Source organism: Stegodyphus dumicola, chromosome 4, assembly GCF_044657685.1.
Source record: "Stegodyphus dumicola isolate Sdum_Otavi_A_Nest chromosome 4, ASM4465768v1".
Classification (NCBI taxonomy): Eukaryota; Metazoa; Arthropoda; class Arachnida; order Araneae; family Eresidae; genus Stegodyphus; species Stegodyphus dumicola.
Window position 1 is genome coordinate 117,892,129 of NC_140771.1, and position 26,320 is coordinate 117,918,448.

The window sequence follows — 26,320 nt, forward strand, 5'->3', positions numbered from 1 at the left end:
AAAAAATTTTTAATGATCACAAACAGCCATTAGATACATAATCCTCTAATTGACCATTAGACATGCTTAGCATCCATTGTTTTTTATTTATGAAATTTAACTAAAAATTATTCATGATAAGAAATATTTCAATGATTTGCATAAAAGTTGTATTTAATAGATTTGACACAATTTCCATTAGAACATATATCATAACATATATTTAAGAATCCATTTCAGGCGTTTAATAGTCCAAAATTAAACCAACATGAAATAGACAGAGTACCATCATAGTAATATATTGGTTGTAAAGCATCACAGAAAATTTAAGCAAGAATTAACAGACAAAATAAAATTTACGTAATGATTAGAAGTCATTAAAAATCCCTTTGCTTAACTGCATACAATTTTATATTTGCTTATAATTTGTGGCAGAACAAATATTTCACTTTTATTCTAAAATAGTGGTGGGTGTACTCCAACTGCCGAATGAAAAATCCCCCCTTGTTGTCTCATAGTCCAACTGCGCGAATAAAAATTTCTTCCCCCCGTTTCCTACAGGGTTACAATTTTACTTTTCAAAGCCAATAGTAGCCAAGAGGAAAATAAAAATAAAGAAATAGAATTACATGTCACAATCACAAGAACAAGTAAAGAATATTTAACAAGCAGACTAATTACTTGAATAACAGTAATAAATACGAGAGCTAACAAAAAAATAAATAAATAAAATAAAAGGTATTAGTAAAACATACATATTAGCATAACAAACATCTTTCATTAATTACAATACTAAAGCAAGGAGTATTATAATAATATCATAAATTAAATAATTATAAAGCATACCAATTATATTTTTTATAAATGACATCAATAATAGTCATGATGTCTGAACTAGACTGGAAAATTTAGTATAGCTCACTGGCGTGCAAAAGATTATTCCGTATCGAAGTGTGCTAGAAATATTTTTTGTTAATTAAAGTAATCATGTAAATGTTTGCAGAAATTAATAGTTAAATTAAAAAAAAAAAAAAGCTTAGCATGAAATCTATTATAACAACATTAGTATGCATCTGGAACTCTAATGTATAAATTGTAAATAAATTTAAATTATTATAAGAAGCTTTTTCTAAAATTTATCTAGAAGAAAGAATTAGATAAACGGTACTGCAAATTAATATAATCAATCAGGCCTCAATAAATAAAAACTTATTTTTTAAACAAAAATTTAAAATTTTGATGCAAAAGTTTGTGTAATATACTTTGAAATATCTGATTAACATTAGCGGGTCGTTTTAATTTATACTTTTTACTTCCTTGTAAATGAAGTATTGGTAATCACGAAAAATTTTGGGTACCATATTTCAACGAAAATATCCATTTTTGACCGCTATCAAATGCAATTTAATGATGTTTTTGCGTGACATCTGTATGTAAGGACAGAATAAAGTACTCTATTTCCCCAAATGAATTATAAAACTGATTTACAATGGATTTAGAATAAATTATTAGAATAGATTTTCCCATGGTGTCTGTACGTATGTATGTATCTCTCATAACTCAAAAACGAGCAGCCTCAAAATGCTGAAATTTTGTAGCATTGCTATAACATGTAGATGTGCACCTCCCTATTTTTGGTTGCAATCGGCCACACCAAAAGTATATGAATATATATATATATATATGTAAAATATGAAAAAATAGGATGGCTTTGCTCTATGCGAATCAGCAACCTTTAATTAACTTTCTGCAATTCAGGATCTTTCCCTTAGACCAGTACTTTCCAGAATATTCAAGCTTATTATATAACTGGGAGATTTCTGGGATTAAGAAACTCGGGTTGAACTACGAATGTTTAGTGTCTTTTCCGCTTGATTATAAGACCTTTTGAAATTAGGCTGAACAATATATTAAAGAAAATAGAAGATACAGCACACGTAAGAACAAAAGTGGGCTGAATTAGAGATTTACATGTTTGGTGAATGAGTTAAACTTATCTGTATGTCATTACGAAATATTAGGAATGTAGCATAAAAGCATCAGCTAAGAAGGCAATGACAATCTAAATAATTGTAATCTAAATGTATAACATTATCAATATCTGCTATTAATTTCAATATTGCTGAAAAAAATATAAATGAATTCTATTAGAAATTACATGAACTCCTCGTATTATAAATTACAACAGTTAGAAATATTATTAGCATAATTTAGCGACCATCTTTGTTAACAAATAATTTCAAATAATTAATTTTACAAATAATTCAGCACAAAACCAGGTTGGAAAATGAGCTGCGTGCTGAAGATTAAACTTTACCAAGGTGTTAGAAACATCTTCTGTTAACTAGAGTTATGATACAAGAATTTGCAAAAATGATCATTTAAATATAAATTGGCACAAATGCAATACAAAATATATAAATTCTACATACATGAAAACTTGAATACAGTGCAATAATATGTGGAAAAGGAATGGATTAAATGGGAACTGAAAATCTCAAGATATGAATATAAGGGAGTTCGATTTTTTTGGTTAATTTTGAAAATTCTGCAGCCGCTCATAATTATGAATTTATTAACTAAATATGCATTATAAATTAAATGTATGCCAAAGTACATCAGGTAGAGTAACTGGAAAACAGAATAAATATTTAAACGTTTTTAGTATTAAAATATGAAATTTGTAAGAAAGTTAAAAATGACTAAAATCGAAAGCCTACCAAGGCAATATATTGCAATAATATTACTGTGAATTTAGAACCACTTAAGAAATCCAATTTTTAGATTTAATAAAGAGAGTTGTTTAAATTAAATTAGAACTGTTTACCTAAAATGGTAAATTTGAAAGTTAAAACCATTCTGCTATCTAAGAAGATTTGTTAATATTTATCTAGACAAGAAACTTATTTAAGGTGCGCTACAAATCCGATATTTGATAGGTTGATTATGTATCAGTTTTGTGTATGTCATTAATTATCAATTTTATTATTCGAAACTGATATATGTACAGCGACTAAAATCTACAACTTGGAAAGTTTTTAATTCTTACAGGGAATAAAATAGATCTGGCTCATCATTCTTTTAAGCATCATAAAACTTTAAAATGAGTGTAAAAGAAATTCATTTTTACTTTAGCACATGCTTGACTTTAAATTAATATTTGTTTTGTACGCACAATTATTACAATATTGATAAACGAAAATAGAGGCTTGCAGTCTCAATAAAATGTCTCATTGATGGCGATAAATGATTTTTTGTAGCGCCCAATCTTCTTGGTAAAGAAACAGGGGACAGAAAAGATCGCATAGTTCTTGGATTAGATAAGAGGGGGGATGGGATCTTTGATCAAATTTTCTGCAGTTCGTACCCTACCATAGTGGTCAATCTGCTGAAAGAAAAATTTTCTTTAATAAAATAAAAACAGATTAACTTTTTTGAAACCTTAGAAATTAAGACACAGAAAAATGTCAGTAATATTTATTAGAAATACCCTGTTATGCAAACTAACTGGAATCAAACTGCTATTACATAATGATAAAGTAAAATTACATGGTGGGAAATAATGCACATCAGTATTTATCATAAAACCAGGCTTTGAGACTGCTAAGGCTTGCACTGTCTTTTTGAAATATTAAAGAAATTATTAAAGCTTCAGAGCAATCACTGTGTTTCTCTGGTTGAATTTTATTAATAAATATTTCTCCCAACAAGAATGTCTTTTCAATTTTTTCTTCGTAATAACTGAGTTTAGACCATGAGCTCAATCAAGGGAACTCAATACTGCAAAATGAAAATCGAATGCTCTAAAATGCCCTTGCCAATTAAATTTATCACTAGTAGTAAGCAGTTTTATCAGATAATTATTAATCACTTGTTTATTTTGCTCTCAAATGCCGAGACACCAAAAAAAATGAATAAAAGATTTAGTATGGTCATAAAACTTTAATGCATCATTCAACCTTTAATAATTCAACGGAAGAAGCAGAAAAGCCATGGGAGCAGATTTGAAATGCAGTTTCTTGATTTTTACTACATATGGAGTTAGCTCTATGCACAATTTATTATTTTCTATTTTTTTCTGATTTATGGCCTTCTTTTAAGCTTATTATGGCCCCACTATGATTTGGGTAACTCAAGTAAGCAATAGAAGTCATTTTTAATTAATACCGATATTCATTAATACATAGATTTTTTTTCTTTTTTCCCCTTTCAACCAGCGCTAACCTAACAAAATTGCATGAAAAGCTGAACACAATTAAATGACTCTGAAAAGTATGCTCTCTGATGTTTATCAATCATTAAGTCTCTCTGGGAATCAATGAAATTTTAAAAGGATATCAGGGAGTCGATAGCTGAACGTGCACTGAAAAATGATTGGAATAATGAAAATCCCATTGATTACAAAACAAATTTATGAATAAAATTGAGAATTAATTGTTTATTGATATAAAGCTGTATTACATAATAAGGAAGAAGTCATATAAAATAAACATTTGAAAAAACACGCAAAAAAATAATTTAACACATTTAAAAATCAATATTTTTAATGCATAAATTTATGGAAAAATTACAATATAAAAAAGTAAAATGCAGGGACACAAGAAAACATACACCCCCCCTCCAAATATATATAAAGAATGCAAAACTTCCTCAGAAAATATATTTCTATATACAAACTGCTTGCAAATTAGGTAGGAGAAAAATTATTTTTGTTTCCAAGACACAGAAAACTTGAATGCACTAATATGGCTCATAAAATTGCTGAACTACATCTGACCTTGATATTATAACATAAAAAGAGTTGACTGCACTAAAGGAGGATGTTCAAGCAGAAGTCTCATTCAAAATGTTAAGTTTTGGAATTTAAAAGTACATTTTAGATAAACACAAAATTTACTATTCTAAATACAGACATAAAAATTAAATCAGCACTACAAAATTTTTCATACACTTCTATAAATCATAAATTTGTGGCTTAGAACTCTCCTTTAATTTGTTGCATTTTGTAAAGGGCAATTTTAAAACTTATTAGCAATAGAGCCATTTTTGGAACTTACGAGTATTATTCTATTGAGGGAGAACACCTATCTTAAATATTTTGTGAAAAATTATTTCATTCACCTGTAACTTTAACATGAATAACACTCAGTTTAGACTCTTTCTACACTGTGAGATGCAGAGACTTTAAAGTCATAAATCATTAAATTCAGACAAATTTTATCATTAGCTGTATGGAAATAAAAATATGTGAACATTTACTAAGCCATGAATAACTACATTTATAAACACTGTTTGTTCTTAACCTGCAGCTGGAATGTTCAGATATATTTTAACTGCAGCAGTGAATAATACACTAGTATTGCAAACCTTCTCTTACCTCTGTAACTGTGACTTTAACAGACTATAAGTTTTGATTTCAAAATGTAGCCATATCTTTGAGTAAGTAACATATTTTGTAAAATGTTCTAAAACGTGCTTCAAAATTAGATCACTGTTGTAAATTCTGATGGATTTTAGATTTAAACAAAGAAGATATTTGCCATCTACAAACTCATTTACAGATAATGGAAGAAGAAACTTGAAGGTGAGTATTTGCGATTCCTTTATTGGACATTTTAGAATAACCAATGTATCTACTGCACCAAGTGTACCATGTACAGAAGATTATTCCTACACTTTCATTTATTATTGTTACATTATGCAAAATAAACTGATGCTTTATTTTTCCTCATAACTATTCTTTCATTCATTACAGAAGTTTTAGGAATAATAAAAATTTTGAAATTTAAGAATAAACTGCTCAGGGCACATTAATCATTGTTAAATAAAGATATAATATGCTCTGTAATTATATACACAATATTTTTTTATATTTGTAAACTGTAAGGCTTTAACCCACCAGTGCACGTGTTTGGTCTGTGAGACCAACACAAATGCGCTTTTTATTATTTCAGACAGATGACAGCATTCTGTACTGATGATGTTCCATCTACCTACCTATCTTTAGTACATCATTTAGCATGTGCATTGCCAACAAAGCTCATTATTTCATGCAGGAGTTATTTCATCGTATTAATAGTTTTGGGTCTGTGAGACCGAATCCGCCCAAATATGTTTTTTCAAAATTTTATTTTATTTTACTAAATTTTAGAATTTAAACAATTGTTTAGTATTCAATTCTGTTTTATGTAATTGGAGAACTTCACGAAAATTTAAATCTGAATAAGCCTTATGATCTGGCCACAGCACTACCTTTGTTTGAGGAGTTTGTTCGAATTCCAAGATGATATGACTTTAGTTTCATATGTACCACAGCAGGGTACAACAGTGATCCTCTTGTCATCCATGCATCATGGTGACACAATTGACAAAAGTATGGATGACAAGAAGAAACCTGAAATCATAACTTTTTGTAATGAAACAAAAGGTGGTGTTGAAGTGGCATTTTATTATGTTGTTCAAAACACGAAAAATTGATCAATGGTCATTTTTATGCCCTTGCAGCTTAGCCTTTATGCCTAGCCTTAGCCCTAGTCTATGCAGCAGCTTATAATTAGTATTTAATTTTTTAAATCAAATGCACCTGATAAGGCTGAAGCCAAAAACAGAAGAACATTTTTAAAAAACTTACGTTCAATTTGACAGAAGACCATGTAAAAGAAAGAGCAATGTCAAAAAATATTCCAAGGAACATACATATTGCTGCACAAAAATTGTCAGGAATAGTTATAGAGTTGGAACATTGAAATGAAACCATAAAAAGGCGATAATGTGCCCACTATAAGGACAGAAAACTCAATACATGTGTTAGCAGTGCAAAATATACCTTTGTTTAAAGCACACTGGTTTTTTTATAATTAATGTAAAAATTGAATATGAATCATCATTTTGAGTCAGCTATTCATCAACAATAGAAAATACCTTTATCCAAATGCTCATCTTATTTTAAATATCTTGTTTTGTGTTAAAGTTCACTATAACGGCTAAAAAAATACCTTTGTTGAGAAAAAAGTTTACAAAAATATAAAAATTTATTTTCTTGATCTATTTTAGGATTTTAGTGTCATAAATATGTGTAACTAAGATAAAGTTGCTTTAACTTAAAAATGATGTGAGTACAATATATCTGATGTAAAGTATATTGGGTCTTACAGACCCAACCCGTACACTTACAGCATTTTTTCCTACCTACGCCACTCACGGGTTAAAGGCAGATGTTTAGATCAGAGTTTCCCAAACTTTTTCAGTATGTGGCACACTTACAGCTTGATTATTTTTTCATACCGTCCCTGTTACAATATTTCTACCATAAAGTTAATTAGGCACAGAAATAAAAACAACATTTTAGTGAAAAAGTGTGTCAATTTTAATTGATAAGAAACCATACAAATAAAAGAAACCTTCAATAACAAGAAAATTAAGCTTTGCATAAACAGAATGTTGCAAAGGGAATGAGGATCCTTAAAGTTGAATATTCAATTTTAATAGAAATCCAAAACCTCTAATTAAACTCTCTTCATCTTGAGAATGAAAAGGATCTTTGATCAACATAAATTTCTCTAATATTCTCTTCAGCAAAGTATTTAGCAAAGTAATATTCTCTTCAGCAAAGTATCAGATTTTAATGAGTTTCCCCACTATCACAAATATTGTCTGCGCAATACAGTTTGCATTACCGTGTTTAATCATATTTTGTTAAACAATTTTTGGCATTTGAATGAAACAGACTTGCTTTAGAACACTGTGTTGTGAAATTTGAAAAAAAATATTGTTATCATTAAGTACAACGTGGCTGAAACGGAATTATCTCGCTACCAGATTAGAACAATTATTTACTTCCAGTTCTGTTACAAAAAGTCAGCTACAGAATTTTCCCAAATCATGCATATAGCTTCAGTAACTGAAAATTCAAAAATAAGGACTATAACATTCAAGAAGCAGAGAGCTCTAGCCATCCTAATGATGTTGATGAGGCCCGCCTGCGAGAACCTGTGGAAGAAGATCAGTATGCATCCACTCGAGAGCTTGCTAAGGAGCTAGACATTAGTGCCATGTGTATTAAGGTGTGTTCAGACATGGGCGTAAAGCGCATAGAGACATAGTCATAAGGGCATAAAATACGGGAGACCTGTTCACACCTGCGAGAACGAGGTGTAAGCAGTGGCCAATGAGAGAAGCTAAATTTGCACATGCTTGGAATGTCTACAACTTTCCTGCGCTGTTCTCCTGCTCAATTGATTTCCCGCGTTCGCTCTGCTTGTTTTTTTCATTGTGTCATGGCTTTTTCAGCTCGCCACAAAGTTTTACTGGCTCAACAGAATGATCTTTTATCTGCCCTTCTCATTAGCCAAGAGACAACGGAAGAAGGTAAAAAACTAAAATGAACAAAATGGTCGAGAGAGATTTTTTTGAAAGACCAATACTTGGTTGGCACATATATTTCTGTGCAAAGCAGTATGGAATATTTCTGCATTGTACTGTAGTACTCTCTATACTATAAACATACACATGCATAATTATATATATAAAACAACCTTCTTCAAATTTTATATATAATTTCTCTTAGGAGAAATATGATATTCTAAATATGCCTAATTAAAAAAAATCTTGAGGATAACTAACAGATAGCCTGTATATAATATTTTTCCATTTCGCAGGTGTGAAAGCAGTTAAGCTAAAAACAGTACTTACCATACATTATTATTATTATTATTAATTTTCAATCAAAAGGAACATGTTTCTATGACAGTGAAACATGTGTGCTTAGCACTCCTTATTCACTGTCCCTGTCGATCACTTATAGTAGTTTGCTCCACTACTAGTATCAATTATCACTAGTACTAGTATCCCACAAATGGTCACAATAACCAGCAACCACAACTAGTACAATACTAGGAAACGTTCACCCAACAATGTATTTTATGCTCAATCATTAAATACATTTTGCAGTGTTGCCAGCTGTTTGTATACACTTATTTCTAATAATTTGCATGTATAAGCCGCACCCCTGAATTTAATTTCAACATATGCTGTCATTTCTATTTACGACCAAATCTCAAAAGTAATTTCACATTGACAAATTTTAGGTACCCAAGTCTTCAAATACATCAAAATTATAAAGATTCATACCTTATCCAGAAATTTCTACCAGAGAAATAGCATGACTTTAATGATCAAAATTCCATTCAAATGATAGTAATAAAGAGTGGATAATAATAACAAATACTATTCATTAAATTATAGTCCATGTTATGAATTATGTGTGCTATTTAGTTTCATTAAAAGTAAATTCCTTTCATGGAGAACATAATTAAAAAACAGAACAGAACTTCAACAGGAGAGAAAACTGTCTAGACTCTTGACTGTTTTAAGGATACTTCACTACATTTTTTCTTTCTTGGAATTCATAAGAGCATTTTCTCAAAAGATTAATCTTTTATTATTTATACAAAGCTTACACCATTGAATTGACTATTGTGACTATTCTTAAATAAGTGAAAATAATTTTTTTTCTTTTTTTTTAAGTAATATTTTTACTGTTTAAGAAAAACAGCAGATTCTTGATATTGATTTGATGTTTTAGTAAAATTAATTCATGAAGTTTGTTTGGAAAGAAAATCAGCATTTGAAGCAAATAGCAGTACAATATTTCCAGCTTTTTTAATAAATTTATTCTTAAATACAAAAATAATTAAACAGGAAAAAAATATTTAAAATTATAGACAGAAAGAAAGTAATATTAATAATTTACACAGAAAAAATAAAATTTTTGCAAGCATGCATTTTTTAAAGAATTTTCATAATAAAATGAAAAATATTGGATGGGATCAATCACCTACAGGATCATACACAGCATGCATAATCCTGAGCTTAACTTTCGCTTTACAAGTTTCATCTATATTTTTCAATATAAATTGAAAAACTCATTAAAAAATGCATGTCATCATCGTAGATTTCTTGCGAGATCAACCCTTTATTTCGTTCGGATACGATGAACCTTACCATATTAAAAAAAAACTTCGCCTTCGATGTGACAGGGAAATCGCCTAAAGAAAGCCGCTTTGTTTTAGCTTCGCTCTGATTGGTCAACGCTTATCCCAAACTCAGCGTAAAGTTGAAAACTTGGAACCCTATGCCACGAACCTTAAACCAGATTCTGTGACGTAGCAGTGACTGGTTGCCTTGGCAACAGAGGTCGGCTTTAACCACTTATGCCCTTTACGCCCTCGTCTGAACGGGGCCTTAGTTGCACTATGCATCATATAAACTTGATGTACAAGTTCAATCACTGGGTGCCGGATGAGCTGACTCAAGCAGATAAGGACAGACACGTTCAGGCCTGCACTAATCTGCTCGAATATACAATGCAAGAACAAAATTTTTAACTGGATTGTCACTTGTAATGAAAAGTGTATTTACCTTTAACAATACAGGCCAAAAAGGGGCTTGGTCGGCACCCAGTGAGCTCATCAGCACCATCGCAAAGCACAATTCGACTAATAAAAAGATCATGCATTGTATCTGGTGGCATTGCCGAGGTATTATCTACAAAAAGTATCTGGAAACAAAGAAAACCCTCGACAGTAAGATGTACAGCGAGATGCTAGTCCGGGTTGAAGCTGCTATCAAGGAAAAACTTTGAACTTACATTTTTCCTTGATACTGAAATTTTTTCCTCTACTGACATCCTGCCAGTGCAAAAATGTAATGTTCCATCAAGATATGCAAAACCACATGTGTCTGCATTCACTGGCTGGACTCTGTATGGACTCAAATGGGATCTTTTGTCACACCCAACATACAGCCTCGATAATGCTCCTTTGGACTTCTACCTTTTTTCACACCAGCAGCAACGTCTTGCTGGTGCTATCTTTAAGGATTTTCAGATATGGAAGAAGGACAAGGTCAAAAAATTAAACGTGAATGATGAATGAAGGCTTGGATGATCTGATAACATCAGTGGACACTGAAAGCAGTGATAATGAAAAAGATAAAGCACCTTTAATTTAGAGGATGTAAAAAAAAAAAGAGAACACAAATTGTCTGATTTTGCAATGGAAATCAAACCAAACAAAAAGCAGAAGCTGTAGTGTGATAACTATCTTGGAAACATTCACACATGATTGCAGACTTATCTTTTAATGACATTCAAATATCGCCAATTAAAGATTTGCTTTTCCCTAGTTCAGTAAAAGGACACATGCCACTGCAATAACAGCTAGACCAAGAATATTAAACCATGACTGACCAAGAATTATATGGGTGACCTTGTATCTTTCTTTACCCCCTCCTTTTTTTTTTTTTTTTTTTTCTATTATTTTAACCCACACTAAAATTATCTTTTTAATATATACTCATAAGAATAGGAAGATAACATAGTTTTTATTTTTATATCATACTTTTAACAATTTATTAAATTTTAGAAAACAGTTTCATTCTTATTACCTTTCACTTATTAACTCTCATGCTTTAGGAAATACGTTATGAAACCAGCTTCAGTTGTCACATACTATAAAATATTCTTAACTGTATAAAAATTATTCCTGAAACTTTGGTTATAATGAAACATTTACCATTAATTATTTAGAAATTGCTGGCTTAACCTTTTGAGGCCGGGGCTTTGGTAGCAGTAAAAGCTACCAAAAGACGGGAAATCTTGAACCGAACGCTTTCCCCCCTTTAAGAAATCACCTCCTATTTGCAACAAAGATTCTTGTGTAGTTTAATGGATTCTCAGAGGGGTGCATCTATGTTGCAAAAGGGAGATCTTTGAAAGAGATAAGTGGTTGAAAACCCAGAGACGTCAAATTTGACATTTCACCCCACTTTTCGGCCTGTAAAATGGGGGAAAAAGACATGGCCATTAAAGTGGACAACCCCGTCCATTCAAACAGGGAATACAACTGCCAATATATTGGCCATCCGTATACAAAAGGTTAAATAAAATATGACATTTTAAGCAGTTTATTTTTAAAAACAGGAATATGATATAAATATGTTTTAATTTTCAGCAGAATGACTGTTACCTGTTCCAGCTACATAGTAAAGATTTGAGCTTATCCTAGAAAGAACATCAGCAGATAGCAGTCCGATGAGAGAATATCAGCCCATCACAATTCTGTGCTTTCATACATGATTACTTTCATCTTTTCAGATATTTTTATCTCAAAAAGAAAATTTTTCAATTCTCGACTGCCTGAAAAAAAATTTAAATAATTAATTCACAATTTACTAATTTATAGCTGAAATAAAAATATATTAAAAGAAATTCAAAGCATTATGAAAAAGGCTAAAACGTGTAACATTCTTTAGAAGTATACTCACATCAAAAATGAATTGAATTTTGGTACAATAAAATAAAAGCAATCCTAGTAAATGATTCATACTCCTTTATCTTAAGTTATATTCTTCTTAACTCTCAAATTATAATTCTTATTCAAAAAACTTACAAAACTTCAGATGTGAGCAAAATAATACATTCTTAACTGAAAAATGATAAACAAGCTCTGAAAAATAATCATAAAATGAATCTAACTACTTTACACTTTTGACCAAAGCAGACAAGCATTTATCATATAAACCAAAAGGGGAAAAAAAAAAAAATTAGGAACATTGGATAACAAAATTTAAGTTAAAAAATAATTTTAAAAAAATTATAAATTTAAAATCTACAATATCCAAAACAGAAAACACTTTACAGACAACTCACATTTTTTGTACCTCCAATTTACAAACTAGAGTGGTACCTTTGAATAAGTTGCAAAGGATCCTAGGATGTGTTCGAGATCCTATGATGTATACTGAACAAACTTTTTCAATAAGAAATAAATGGAAACTAATTAATACATTAAATAAAAAAACTATTATAATTATTATATGTTGTTTAATGCTAAAAGAAAAATGATCTGTTGTTTAATACTAAAATACAAATGCAGTGAGTGAAATGTATGCTTACATACGAGGGCAGTCCGATAAGTACTTAGCCTACAAAAGATAGACGAAAATTTTGGAAAAGTGGCAATTTATTTCTCGACATAGTCTCCTTTCAACTCGATACACTTGACCCAGCAATGCTCCAACTTCTTTAACCCGTCTGAAAAATACGTTTTCTGGAGGTCTGCAAAGTAGGTATCCGTGTCGGCAATAACCTCCTCATTCGACTCTAATTTCTCCCGGCGAGTGACTTTTTCAAGTTTGGAAACTAAAAGAAGTCACACGGGGCCAAATCTGGAGAATACGGTGGATGGGGCAGCTGTTCGTAGCCTAATGCAACCAATTTGGCCGCGGCGATGGCGGAGGTGTGAGCTGGTGCGTTGTCATGATGGAAGAGCACTTTTTTCTTTGCCAAATGGGGCATTTTTTCTGCAATTCGAGGTCGAATCGGCCCAATAGTTCTGCATAGTAGAGCCCTGTGACCGTTTTGGCCTTCTCCAGGTAGTCGATGTAGATCACACCTTGTGAATCCCAGAAAACGGTGGCCATCACCTCTTCGGCCGATAGGACAGTCTTCGCCTTCTTCGGAGCACATTCGCCAGGTAAAGTCCACTGTTTCGACTGTTCCTTGGTCTCTGGTGAGTACCCGTGAACCTATGTTTTGTCAACGGTCACGAAACGACGCAGAAACTCCTTTGGATTGCGTTTAAACAGTATCAAACATTGCTCTGAAGTGGTCTCAAGGATGCGCTTGTTGTCGGGAGTGAGCAAACGCGACACCTATCGAGCTGACAGCTTTCTCATGCCCAATATTTCATGCAGGATATGACCCACGCGGTCTTTTGAGATGCCTACTGTCTCAGCTATCTCGCGCACCTTCAATCGGCAGTCTGCCAATGAGATCAAGGACTTTTGTCACGTTATCCTCCGTGGTAGTCGTTTTTGGGGCACCTGGGCATGGCTCATCAAAAACTGTCGTGCGACCACGTTGAAACTCGTTAAACCAATTTTTGACGGTCGCCATTGAAGGAGAAGAGTCACCGTACACAGCATCCAAGCGCTCTTTGATTTCACTGCGCGATTTCCCTTCCAAAAACAAGAATGGAATCACTGACCGATATTGCTCTTTTTCCATTTTCTAAAACCCGCGGACACGCCCGCTTCTACATGCGGTCAAAGCAAAACTGCAAATCCAATATGGCTGAAATTTTGACAGTAGCCATCTACAAGGATGTACTCCTCAAATTAATGAATTAAAAAAAAAAGTCTGTGAAAAAATGCAAAATCACTAGAAAAATTCAGAGTTATAGTGTAGGTTATTTACAAAATAGTAGCAACAGGCAAACTGAAACTCATGAGGAATTGTAGCATTATCTCAAGAAGTAAACAAGTGTAGTGTGCATAGTCATGACTCATCAAACTTGAGTTATATTCCAAACAAATATTATATACCAAAAAAAAAAAATTTTTTTTTGCGTCATAACAAGATGTATGCCAAGTTAAACATATTTCAAAGTAGACATATACCAAGGTCTACAGTACAGTGTTAATCCCATTATGTATTCTACAGAACCAATTTCCATACTTTTTTGTAAATTAAAATTAAATTTTATCATTATATAATTATTCATCTCATTTTATTATTTCTTTTTGAACACCAAAAATTAAGGTATGGAAAAACGAGACTTCTCACATTTAAGTGATAAAATTAAATTTCTTAAATCTTTAGATTCTTAAGATGATGAAGAAAGTTGGCCAGAGTTTACCTCCACATTCAAAACGGATATGGTTTTTAGCTATTAAGGTAGTTTAAAATGGATTTATTTTTTGAAAAATGATTGCATTAGCAGATAGAATACTATAGAAATAGTATGTATTAGCATCTAAGCAATAGAGTAAGGAGCATGTACTATACTCCAACAATGAATGCATTAAGAGATCATAGAATGCATTAGCATCTAAGTAATACAGTATAAAGTATGCACTATACTCTAGCAAGGAATTTTTATTTGTATGAAAATTCAGAAGTATATTCTTTCTTTACTTCGAATATTTTGAATTTCTAACTGCATTAAGTAAAAGAGAGGAGCAAGTGCTTTCCAGTGAATGATAAGAAAAGTGTAAAATACGTGGATGCTTATATCTTGAGTAAGACTAAAATTGTCAAAAATTATGAGATGGATCAGCATGGAATTTCACTGACAAACAAAAGTTTTTTTTTCCCCTTTTTAATTACTAGTAAATGAAACTGAATGCAAAGTGCATTTTTAATGTTATTTCTATACAAGCTATCGGTTTTAAATTTCTTAGCAGTCTGTAAAAGTTAATGAATTTCACAAGCTACTGTACAAGGCTGCTACAAAAGATAATAAAATCAAAAATGACCAAGAGGGTAATTTAATGACAAAATATCATAACGATTTGTCATTTTTCTAAATAATTACTATTTTTCTTATGCATTTCTTCCACTTCTACAGCAAATTCTTGATTCCATCGGAAAAACATTTCTTTGATTTTTACTTAAATCAGTATCATTTCTCAGAATCCCTCAGCTGTTAGATACATTTTAATTTGTCGAATTAGTTTGGACAGTGCAGAACATGCCATAGAGTTCTAAGGCTCAGGTGCGGTGCAAGTTGTGTCAGGCTTCTGGGCTAAAAAGCCTCATCCTGCGTATAATGCCGTAAGACATGGCTTCCTTAACATAACATGGCAAAGTTCTTAAATGAGAATAAATCTCGTGAAAAGCATTGATGAGCCCTGCGCATATACGTATCTTCGAGTCAGTTACTTCCCATGTCTGGAGATATTTCAAGCAATAATGTCATTGCAATGGTCGCAATAGTGCATATCTTAGATGTCCCAGGCTACCTTTATGGCTGCAGGGCAAAGGAGGATGATGGTAGAAGTTCTCCGGTGACTTGGGTGGAGCTACTGGGTCACGTGGTCCAACTGTGTACCTGGAAAATGAGTGCTTAATCTTGCTAATCAAGAATTGGTCAGAGGGCGGGGCAAGTGCAAATTTTACGTATCATAGTAGGTTGATTTAATAACAAGAACAAAATATTAAATATTACAATAAAATATCTGCAGTAAAAAGATCTAGGAGTGAAATAATTTGGCTGGCCTAAACATCTATTGAGATATATATATATGTATATATATATATATATATATATATATATATTAACTAAGAGTAAAAAAAAAGGCAAGTTAACTGGGAAAAGTAAAGTGATTCAGGGCTAAAAGAGATCACAATTCTATCTGATGATTCAAACAATAAATTAATTTAAGTGCCGGAGTCTGTTCTGGATCTTTTTCTATTTCCGTCGTCTGCATAGTCATAATTCATACTTGGGATAGAACGGTTATCAACTTTCTCAATATTTCTAAAAAAATTTTCGGCAATTTTGGCTATGCATACATTAATTTTTTCTACATTAAGTTCTTCATATATAGCATTATTTCTAATATACCAGGGGCAATTCGCCATTCTTCTCAGCGTGACATTCTGATTCTGCTGAATTTTTTTCATTTTTGAATCACAAACAAAACCCTAGACCGGGCAGGCGTAAGTTATGATGGGACGTAGCAAGGATTAGTATACATGAATTTTATTTTGAAGAGATAAAACGGAGTTTCGGGCAATTAAGGAGTTGAGTAATGCTTTAGTACCCCGAAACTTACTCAAAGTATATGTTAAGCGTGGGGTCCAAGTGAGTCTTTGGTCTAAAATGACACCAAGGTATTTTACTTGCTTGGCCCAGGGGATGCTGATATCATACATTTTTACCATGATGTCTAGGTCTATGTTTCTTCGGATGATGAAATAGACAGCTTCAGATTTTTCGACGTTGATCTTAATTTTGCATTTAATCATCCAGGACTCTAGTGCATGGATGTGTAGTGTTTGTACGACTGCGACCATAGACGCGTTTTGGTGGAGGATCGCAGTATCATCTGCATATAATGATTGCTAGTGTAGTGAGTGAGTTGTGTGGGATGTCATTCGTATAAATTTAAAATAAGGTAGGCAAAAGCAAGCTTCCTTGTGGCAAGCCAGCAAGAGTTACTTTCCGTGTAGAGTGGATATTATAATGAACGACAAATGTTCTATCACTGAGATAGGAATTAATGAGGTTTGTGATGTAATCTGGGAAACCCAGAGTGATTAATTTACATGTGAGCCTCTGTAACCAAACATAGTCAAAAGCTTTCAAAATATCGATAAAGAGGGCTCCAGTAATGAGTTTATTCTTTAAGCCTTCGGCGATCATCTCTGTCACTCCGTAGAGTTCGTGTGTGGTAGAATGTTTCTGTCTGAAATCATATTGTTCTCGGATGAGGATGTTGTTGTCCTGAAGAAAATTTTGAATTCTTTTTAGGATCACAGCTTCAGCAATCTTACTGAGCACGGAGAGAAGACTTATTGGCCTATATGATGCGCCGAGGGTGGGATCTTTTCCCGGCTTCAGTATCGTCGAGCCATAGAGTTCTAAATGAATATCCTCTCAGAACTACTATAACTGTTTCACCACACATGAGATAATTTATACGGTGCCCAGTTCATAAATAAAGGGACAATTTTGTTGATATTTTAAAATTCCATTAGAAAATTTTAGCCACTGAAATTACTGGTGCTAGTTTTGATAAATTTATTTGTCAAATAATCTAAAAGTTTGAGTTCAAATTTACATTTTTTATGTTATATTTGTAACATGCATCTGTTGATTATATAATTAAATAAAGAGCGATCTGTAATTATCTAATTAAACAGGGAGCAATTTGTGCATTCAAATTTCTGTTGTAGTGGTTGATTGGAAGTTTGGCAGGATCTCTGCAACTTTTGCAGTAGATGGGAATATATGCAAGCACTGAATTTTGTATCTTGAATTGCAAATGGATATGGATTCAGACATGCATTTTTTAAACAACAGCACAATAGTAAAATACAGTCAAAAGTCGTTAATCCGGACTCGTAGGGACTTCGGCAATTCCGGATTACAGATCATCAGTTTAAATCTGGTAAGATGGTATGCAGAAATTATACAATTAAAAATATGAAACCGTAATTTATGAAATAAAGAACAATTATGATCTAAAGAGTATCAAAATTTACAAAAAAAAAAAAAAAAAAAAAAAAAATATTAATATTTATTTGTTTACTTTATTAAATATTTCTTTCAATGTAAGTTGTTTAAGTTGCTTCGTTTTTTATGTGATAATACTTTCTCTTTAATTCTCTAAACAGATATAATTTCTTGTTCAGTTACAAAAATCCGCCGTTCAAGTCCTATAATTGCTGTGTCGAGAATACCAACTAATTTGTCAATCGAAATTTTTTCGTTTTCAATAACCTCTGTGTCACTTTCTTCGCTATCAGAAGCGAATTATAAGATGAGGAATTTGATTTAAATCATATCAAAGACGGAGTACATCGAGATGAAATACTACATTTAGTAAGGAATTATAAGCCAAATAAAATAAAAACATCTGCGCTGAAGATAAGGATAGTGCTGACAGATCAACTTCCAATTCATTGCGCGCCGCGTCGTTTCCCTCCCCCCGCAGAGCAGCGTGAAATTGATAAACATATTTCGGAATGATTAGATAATCAAAGGATATGCCTTTATCCATTTTTTTGCAGCAATTCCACTTTTTGTTTAATAGACTTCGAAACATACTTTCACTTTGTAGATCCTTTACATATTAGTAAATATATATCAAAATTCTATTTGACATAATCGAAAGTTCAAGCTTACTTTTATAAAATTACTCTAACAGTCTGCAAAAAATAATAAGCTGGATCCAATTTGAAGATTAAGGAACAACGCAATCTGCAACATTAACTGAATTAGATAATTTTAACTTAGCTTATACTTGTTGGCTTTAGTTTTCCACATGCAAATTTTGATCGGAGGTCAATCGGCGGTAAGCTAACGTGGTTGCCGCTGATTGGCCGATGACGTCAAGATCGGCGGGTTGGCCAAGTATTATATATATGTACGCCAGTATCGACGAATGTTCTTGTTCTCTTGTCTTATTATGAGTTAGCATAATGCTAGTTTTCTTTCACTCAATGATTTTAAATGTAAAGGCTACAGTGTTAGCTTATTTTATTTACGGAATAAAGCATGAATTTTATTTAGATTAGTCTTAGCTTTATCTAAGGGAAGCAAAATATGCTTTGCCTTTTATCACCACTGCCAACAATACTGTCCGTTATATATTATACGCGCATTCCTAAACGTATTTTGCGCACACGCATATTTTCAGCCGTAAAGGTCTTACGCGCATGCGTCAACACGACGCATGCGCAGAAAGTTTGTAGCTTTGAGGTCCGGATTATGGGTATCCGAATTAACGACTTTTGACTGTATAAAGGCATGAAATTAAGCCTGCCATTACCAACTCATCAGGAACTAATAAAATTTCTATTGAGTAGTGCATAACTCCTCTATAGCTCAAGCTTCTTATTGTTAACACATTAACACATTAAGCAGCATTTGTATCCGAATATGCACAGCAGTATTAGCTAACAGGTTACTTGCATTAGTTTGGATACTGTGACATGCATTCAAATTTGGATGAATGTATCCAAATAGAAACAAATTCTATGTATTAATGAATTAAGTAATGGTTTTAGGTGGCCCCCAGTGGTACATAAAACTTCAGTGAACAATAGTTGCTTCTCTCCTCACTGACATAAATAAAGGGAAAATTACTACATCTATGATTGAATCATGATATTGCTTTGAAATTGATGGAATGGGCAATTTATGTTGTAACACAATCATCTTAGTAAAAGTTACAAAATTTTCAGAATGTGCCAAACTCTAGCAACTAAACATTCTTCTGGCAACCATGCTCATAATAATTCTTCATTCAAGCAATGCCACCATTTTCATATGCATTCCTTTTTGTTGTTAGTGTTTTATTTTTTTAATGTATCGTGATACATATTTAATAATTAAAATATGTTGATAAGGTTTACCGACTTACAATAAGTGTCGATAATCTTTCTTAAAAAAAAATGGGCACTTTCAAAACTCACTGAATAACAAGACTTTAACACACCAAATAAAAAATGACAACGGTTATCATTTTATGAGTGGAATAGCCAAACATCATTACTAGATAAACATTCTAACAAGTTCAAATAAGTCTACACTCATATTCAAGGAAATACAATACTCCAATAGAATTTTTTGTCCATACTTACTTATCTACACATACTAATATAAACTAATTATAGTCTAAATAACAGACATAAAAATAATATGATTTTACAATTATATTTTAAAGAATATTTATTAAATGTTTATTAAAAAAATAATACAGTACGAAGTTTGAAACCCAGATTTCCAATATCCTGAATGATCTAATAAATAAATAAATAAAATATAACAAACTTCCTATCCCCTTACATGCACAAGTCTAGGAATGAAGAAAATAATAACAGAAGGAAGCAGCTGTGTGTAAATGGGAATTTTGTCCCTAACTGAGATTCCTGCCTGTCACTTTCAAACATTTGCTGGCTAGGGAGTTACATGGAAGTCAACAGAAATGAATTGATTGACTTGTACTAATGTTAGATAGTACCACACTTTTGGCCTTAGAGTGGCTGGGGGTGGTAAGGACTAGGTTATGTTTTTTAACCATCTGGTGCAATCTATGGAAGTCTTTAAATTCTAAAAATTTTGCTACCCCTGAACTCTACTGCCCACTGCCTCTCTTAAACTGCAAAAATTCTGCCATCACTAATTTTTGCTGCTTGATACCTCTCTCAGTTTTAAAACTTTTGCCACTGCCCCTCAATTCTGATGCCTGGGGCAGACTACTAGTTGCACTTGCTTCAGTGCTGGCCATGTAGGAGAGCTGGTATTCTACCTGATCTAAACAATAAGCCCTAATGTTGCCATGTCTACAGGTCATCTTACTAAATTTAAATTGATGATCTAAAAATGCAGAACTGTTGAAGTCAGTACACTTTGTATCACAGAGGCCAAAAACCAACCATTTTTTTCATATGGTGGCACTCAGTGTGTTAAATCTTTCTCAGTTTAGAGAATGGCAATACAATCTGCTGAAAAATAAGATGGAAGTTCAAAAAAATAAAATCACTGAACATATTTTTTTTAATTTACACTAAACCTACTTTTGTAATTTACATTATGAGATATTTTATTCTCTATATAAAACTGCTGAAAAAATGATTAAATTCTTAGAAACATTTTTCTATTAATTATAATATTGACTTCTTCTGTTTCTAACTGCCTTTAGTTAGAAACACAAGGGTTTGTACACATTTCTGCACACAGAAATTAAGTACTTTTAAGGACCATTAATGAAAAAAATTAAGGACCTATAAGCAGATGGGAACTGAATAAGTTCAATTAAAAATATCTATGCGGAAGTTCAGTTTTGTAATACCATCCTGAAAATAAAATAGATCCATAAGTAGGATGCATTATTATTAAACATAATTATTAATAACTGAGAATAATATAAACTTAATGAAATTTATCAAGTAGCATTAAATATTTTACATTCATAATAATTGAACATATTTGAAAGATGATAAGTGACATTTTATTTAGGTTTTACTAACGGTTAGCTTTACGTTGACTTTTTTTAATGTCTCATTTTGTCACATACTTGCTCAGTCAGGTTTAGTAAATAGTAAGTAGATTTCATGTCAAATGGCATAGCTTAAAATGGAAAGTAAAATCACAATCAGCATGATTCAAAACAAAAGACTGACTGTTGTTGCCGTTTCTGTTTGCCTAGAGAGCAACCAGCTGATCAGAACAAACCTGAAAGGGCTGATATAAGCACAGTTCGCAAGTTTTGAAAGTTAGCTGGGCTCTGTCAGACACAGTTTATGTTGTAGCTTCTTTAGAGTTCCAGGGGTTGTATCTCAGTTAATATACTTTAAGGTCCTAATAATCCACTAAAGCACCAGAGGTGATAAGTTGCTTTCATTATTTTAAGTCTCATTAGATGCGAAGAATAGGTTTTACATGAATTGTAACATTTTGGTGTTTTATCTTAGTGACCATGATAAGCATTAATGAAAGGCAATAACTCTCTTTAAAATACAGAGATAATTTTTAAGGGTAACCAGTTAGTTATAAGTAATTAAATTAGGTATTAAATAACCTTAGTCATTATGCATTTACATGGGCACTATTAAATTTTATTTACTTTTAACAATATTTGTTAAAAATCCCTATTAAAATCACAATCTAATAAAGTTTAGCAGTTTAAATACATGTAACTTATGACATTGATTCTTAAACGATATTAGGATAATTAAGCATTAAAAGATACAAAATATTTATCTTTTGTACGAAACAACATTCGACAAAATATTTATGCGTCTTTTTAATTTGAAGCCTTCCCAGACATTCTGGCTAATTTATTTCAATTTCCTTTTCTTTAAGTAACTTTTATAACAGTTAGAACTTACTCTCAATACGCAAGACAATGTTCTCACTAGTTTCTGCGTGTTTTATCTCCTAACCTGTCAATTTCTCCAAAATGTACCTCTATGAGGGTTTACTTGATCTGGTAAAAGCTAAACAATCCAAAACCCTCCAGACAGACGTGAAGCAAATTATGTCTGAAAGCAACTACAACAAAGTGAAGCAAACTATGTCTGAAAGTAACTACAGTGTCAGACAAAGGTTTAACTACTAAGCTTCTTATTTAAAAAGAACTTGGAACATAAAGGCGTGTTTTTATGCTAACAAAATCAATTACAGCTCATGGTAATGTAATTAAACAAGAAGTATCAAATTCAAACTAAAAATATGGACTAGTGATCAAAGTACAATTTAATTTAATTTTAAGCAGGCTCAGTAACTCTATCGTCATAAAAAATTCAAATGTTGGCAGCGATAATGTAAAAAAGAATACCGTATTTGACGGCATATAAGACGCACCCTTATTTAGACGGGCACACACAAGGAAAAAGAGTTTCAATAGCGTGGTTTCTTTTAGTTCTCGCGTTTTGTAAAAGCCAAATAAACAATTATTGAATGCAATTACCTTCACGTATAAGACGCAGGTAACATTTTTTAGACCAAATTTAGGAAAAAAAGTGCGTCTTATATGCCATCAAATATGGTAATTACAAATTATCAGAGCTGCTGGCAGGAACTAATGCAGGGAGCAAGTGGAGGTCAGAAGCACACTCTTGTCTTACACTCCAAAAACTTCAATTTAAAACCTGTCTAATTAACTTGCATTCTGGTGAGAAAATATGGGAAATTATAGTAAAGGTTGAAATTAAAAACAACTGGATAATTTACATAATAATATCTGTACATATCTTTGAAGAATAATTTCCCTTTCTCTTAATGTATTCAGTTTCTTTCTTCCATGTTTCCTTTTCATTTTAGAATTTTTGGATTTAATTAAAGATTTCTGTTATTCTAGAAACACTAAATGCATTTAGAATGCATAGAGAAAGCTTCTAATTTCATTTCTATAGTAATATGAACATTCAGAAGAAATATGAAATATATATGGTAAGGTCGGGTTGCAGAGCTGATGCGGCAGAATTTTTAGAATTTAGTGACACATCGAGTAACAAAATCTAGAAATGTCAAAAATTTAGAATAGGCATTGGAAGCAGAATTTAGAAAGGCACCAGGCAGCAGAATTTAGGATCACAGAGATTGCATCAGGTGGGAAAATACCTAGTGCCATCCCTGTGTATGATGCATTAAGACATACAGTCGAAAGTCCATAATCCGGAATGATCTATAATCCGGACCTCAATGCTATAAACTTTCTGCACATATGTCAATGCATAATGCGTTAACGCATGTGCATAATATCTTTATGCATGCGCATATGTGTCTACACATGCGCACAATACGTTTATGCATGCACATTTAATGTATAACAGATGGTATAAGCTACACTAAAATTATCTATTTCAGTTAATGTTGCAGATTGCGTTATTCCTTAATTTTCTAATTGAATCCGGCTTATTATTTTCTGCAGACTGTTAGAGCAATTTTATAAAAATAAGCTTGAGCTTTCGATTATGTCAAAAAGAATTTCTGATTCTGGAGCTACCAAAGGATATACAAAGCGAAAGCATGTTTCAATGTCCATCAAACAAAAAGTGGAATTGCTGCAAAAAATGGATAAAGGCATATCCTTTGTTTCTCTAACCATTCTGAAATTTGTTTATCAATTTCACGCTGCTATGCCGGGGGGGGGGGATGATGCAACGTGCAATGAACTGGAAGTTGATCTGTCAGCACTATCCTTATCTTCAGGGCAGATGTTTTTATTTTATTCGGCTTATATCTCCTTACCAAATGTAGTATTTCATCTTGACGTACTCCGTCTTTGATATAATGTTAATCAAATTCCTCGTCATTATAAATATCACGAATACACATCAAATAGTTTTCTGGTTGCAATTTTCTAATTTTGACTATGCGTAATGTATGCTTTACGCATGCGCGCGTTTAAAGAAATGTTTAAATAAAGTAAACAAATAAAGGGTAGAGTAGACTTTAAGGTACCCCTTGTATTATGGCGAAGTTGTCGTTTGATTTGTCTCCAAGTTGTTGTTTCATTTATGGTAGCCTGAGTAGTTGAATGTTGTGGAAACCCTATTGTGACGTAATCGGGTGCAAGATTCTGAGAAATTTTGAATCATGGGATGTTTTGTAAGCGTTTTTGTGGTGTGTGTTGGTTTGATTCTTTAGACAGTAGAATGGCCGAATGTAGTAAGATTAATTTGAAGTTTCTGTACAATTTGGAGCGAAAAGGAACAAGAGCTTTAATCGACTGGTGTGTAAATGAAGGTTTACTTAGTAGCAATTATAAGTGTCCTGTATATAGGAAGGATATGCGTCTAGTAGAACGTAAAAACCGTTTAGATGGATTTGAATGGGTTTGTAGGAAGAAAAGTTCAGATGGTCACTATGTGAAGCATTCGATCAGAAAGAGTACCTGGTTTGAAAAATGACATTTGAGTATGATTGGTATTTTGATTTTTACGTGGTTCTGGGTGTACGAAGCGAACTTGAAAATCATGGTAAGTGAATATTTGCTTTTGGTATTGCTTAAATGTATAACATGTTTTTCCTTTTTTATGTTATTTTATTGTTTGGTTTAAAATGTATTTTACTGAGATTATGTATTTTTTGTTTGCCTATATTGTAGAATTTGGTGCTCCTTTGACTTTTTAAGTGAAAATATATCGATGTGTACATGGACAAAGTAAAGGGAGTGCGCAATTTAAGTTTGTGCAATTCTGGGATTTTTTTTTAAGTGAAAATAAGTCGATGTGTACGTGGATAAAGTTAAAAGAGTGTGCCATGCCTTTTTTGTGCAATTCGGGGATTTTTTTAAAAGTGAAAATAGGTCGACATGTACATGGATAAAGTCAAAGGAGTGCGCAATGCCATTTTTGTGCAATTCGAGGATTTTTTTTAACGTGAAAATAAGTCGATGTGTACATGGATACCGAGTTTGTGCAATTATTTGTCTTGTTATTTTGGCTTTGTGTAGCGCCGATTTTTGATGCAAAAATCGCCGCTTCGCAAGCCAAAATAACGAGTCAAAGAATTGCAGAAAATCGGTGTCCATGTACCGCCCCAAATCACCAAGTTTAGCCAAGGGGTACCCTAAACTATACTTTTACTCAAATAAATATTAAGCTTTTTTTTTTTTTTTTTTTTTTTTTTAATTTTGATACTCTTTAGATCATAATTGCTTTTTATTTCATAAATTACGGTTTCATATTTTTAATTTTATAATTTCTGCATGCCATCTTACCAGATATAAACTGATGATCTATAATCCAGAAAAACCTTAAATCCAGAACCTTAAGTCCCGACGAGTCCGGATTAAAGACTTTTGACTGTATTAGATGAATCATTTAAATTGTCAGTTTTCAATTTCTTTATTAAAAAAAAATTATTTTCTATAAGGCCCGTCCATATGATAAGATTAGAAGCATTTTTGAAATTTTCCATGCCTGTGTCTAGTGAAAAGTAGAGAAAATAAAGGGAAGATAAAAAAGTTAAGAGAAAGTTTCTAGTATCAGAAGTAAAACATTCAACTATTATGTTTTCATTGTTCTTCCAGACACTCTCTAAAAAGTACGAAATTATGTATTGATACCATGGAGACATTTTTCATTTTGTCACATTTTTCTGGAATCTTCTAGAATCGTGGATCTATAAATCTTGCCTTCAAATCTTTCTAAACTTTCCAAGCTGCAATGCCTAAAATCCTAAACAAAAATTACCCCTACCATTTCGGTAACAGCAAAAAGCCAGAAATATTTTGAGGAAAAAAAAAAAAAAAAATCAGAGTAAAGGAGTGTAAAATTAATTTTATAGAGAAAACTGACGCATAGTCTGAGACAATT

General features: G+C 32.2%; 1 protein-coding gene across 1 annotated transcript in view; it reads right to left on the bottom strand.

The window, feature by feature from the left end:
- LOC118195822 (uncharacterized) overlaps positions 1-26,320 on the bottom strand; it is a 59,194-nt gene that overhangs the window by 22,083 nt on the left and 10,791 nt on the right. Inside the window, exon 2 of the mRNA XM_035367158.2 lies at positions 12,006-12,175. The gene's annotated coding sequence lies outside the window, so the exon portion shown is untranslated. The remainder of the gene's footprint in view (positions 1-12,005; positions 12,176-26,320) is intronic.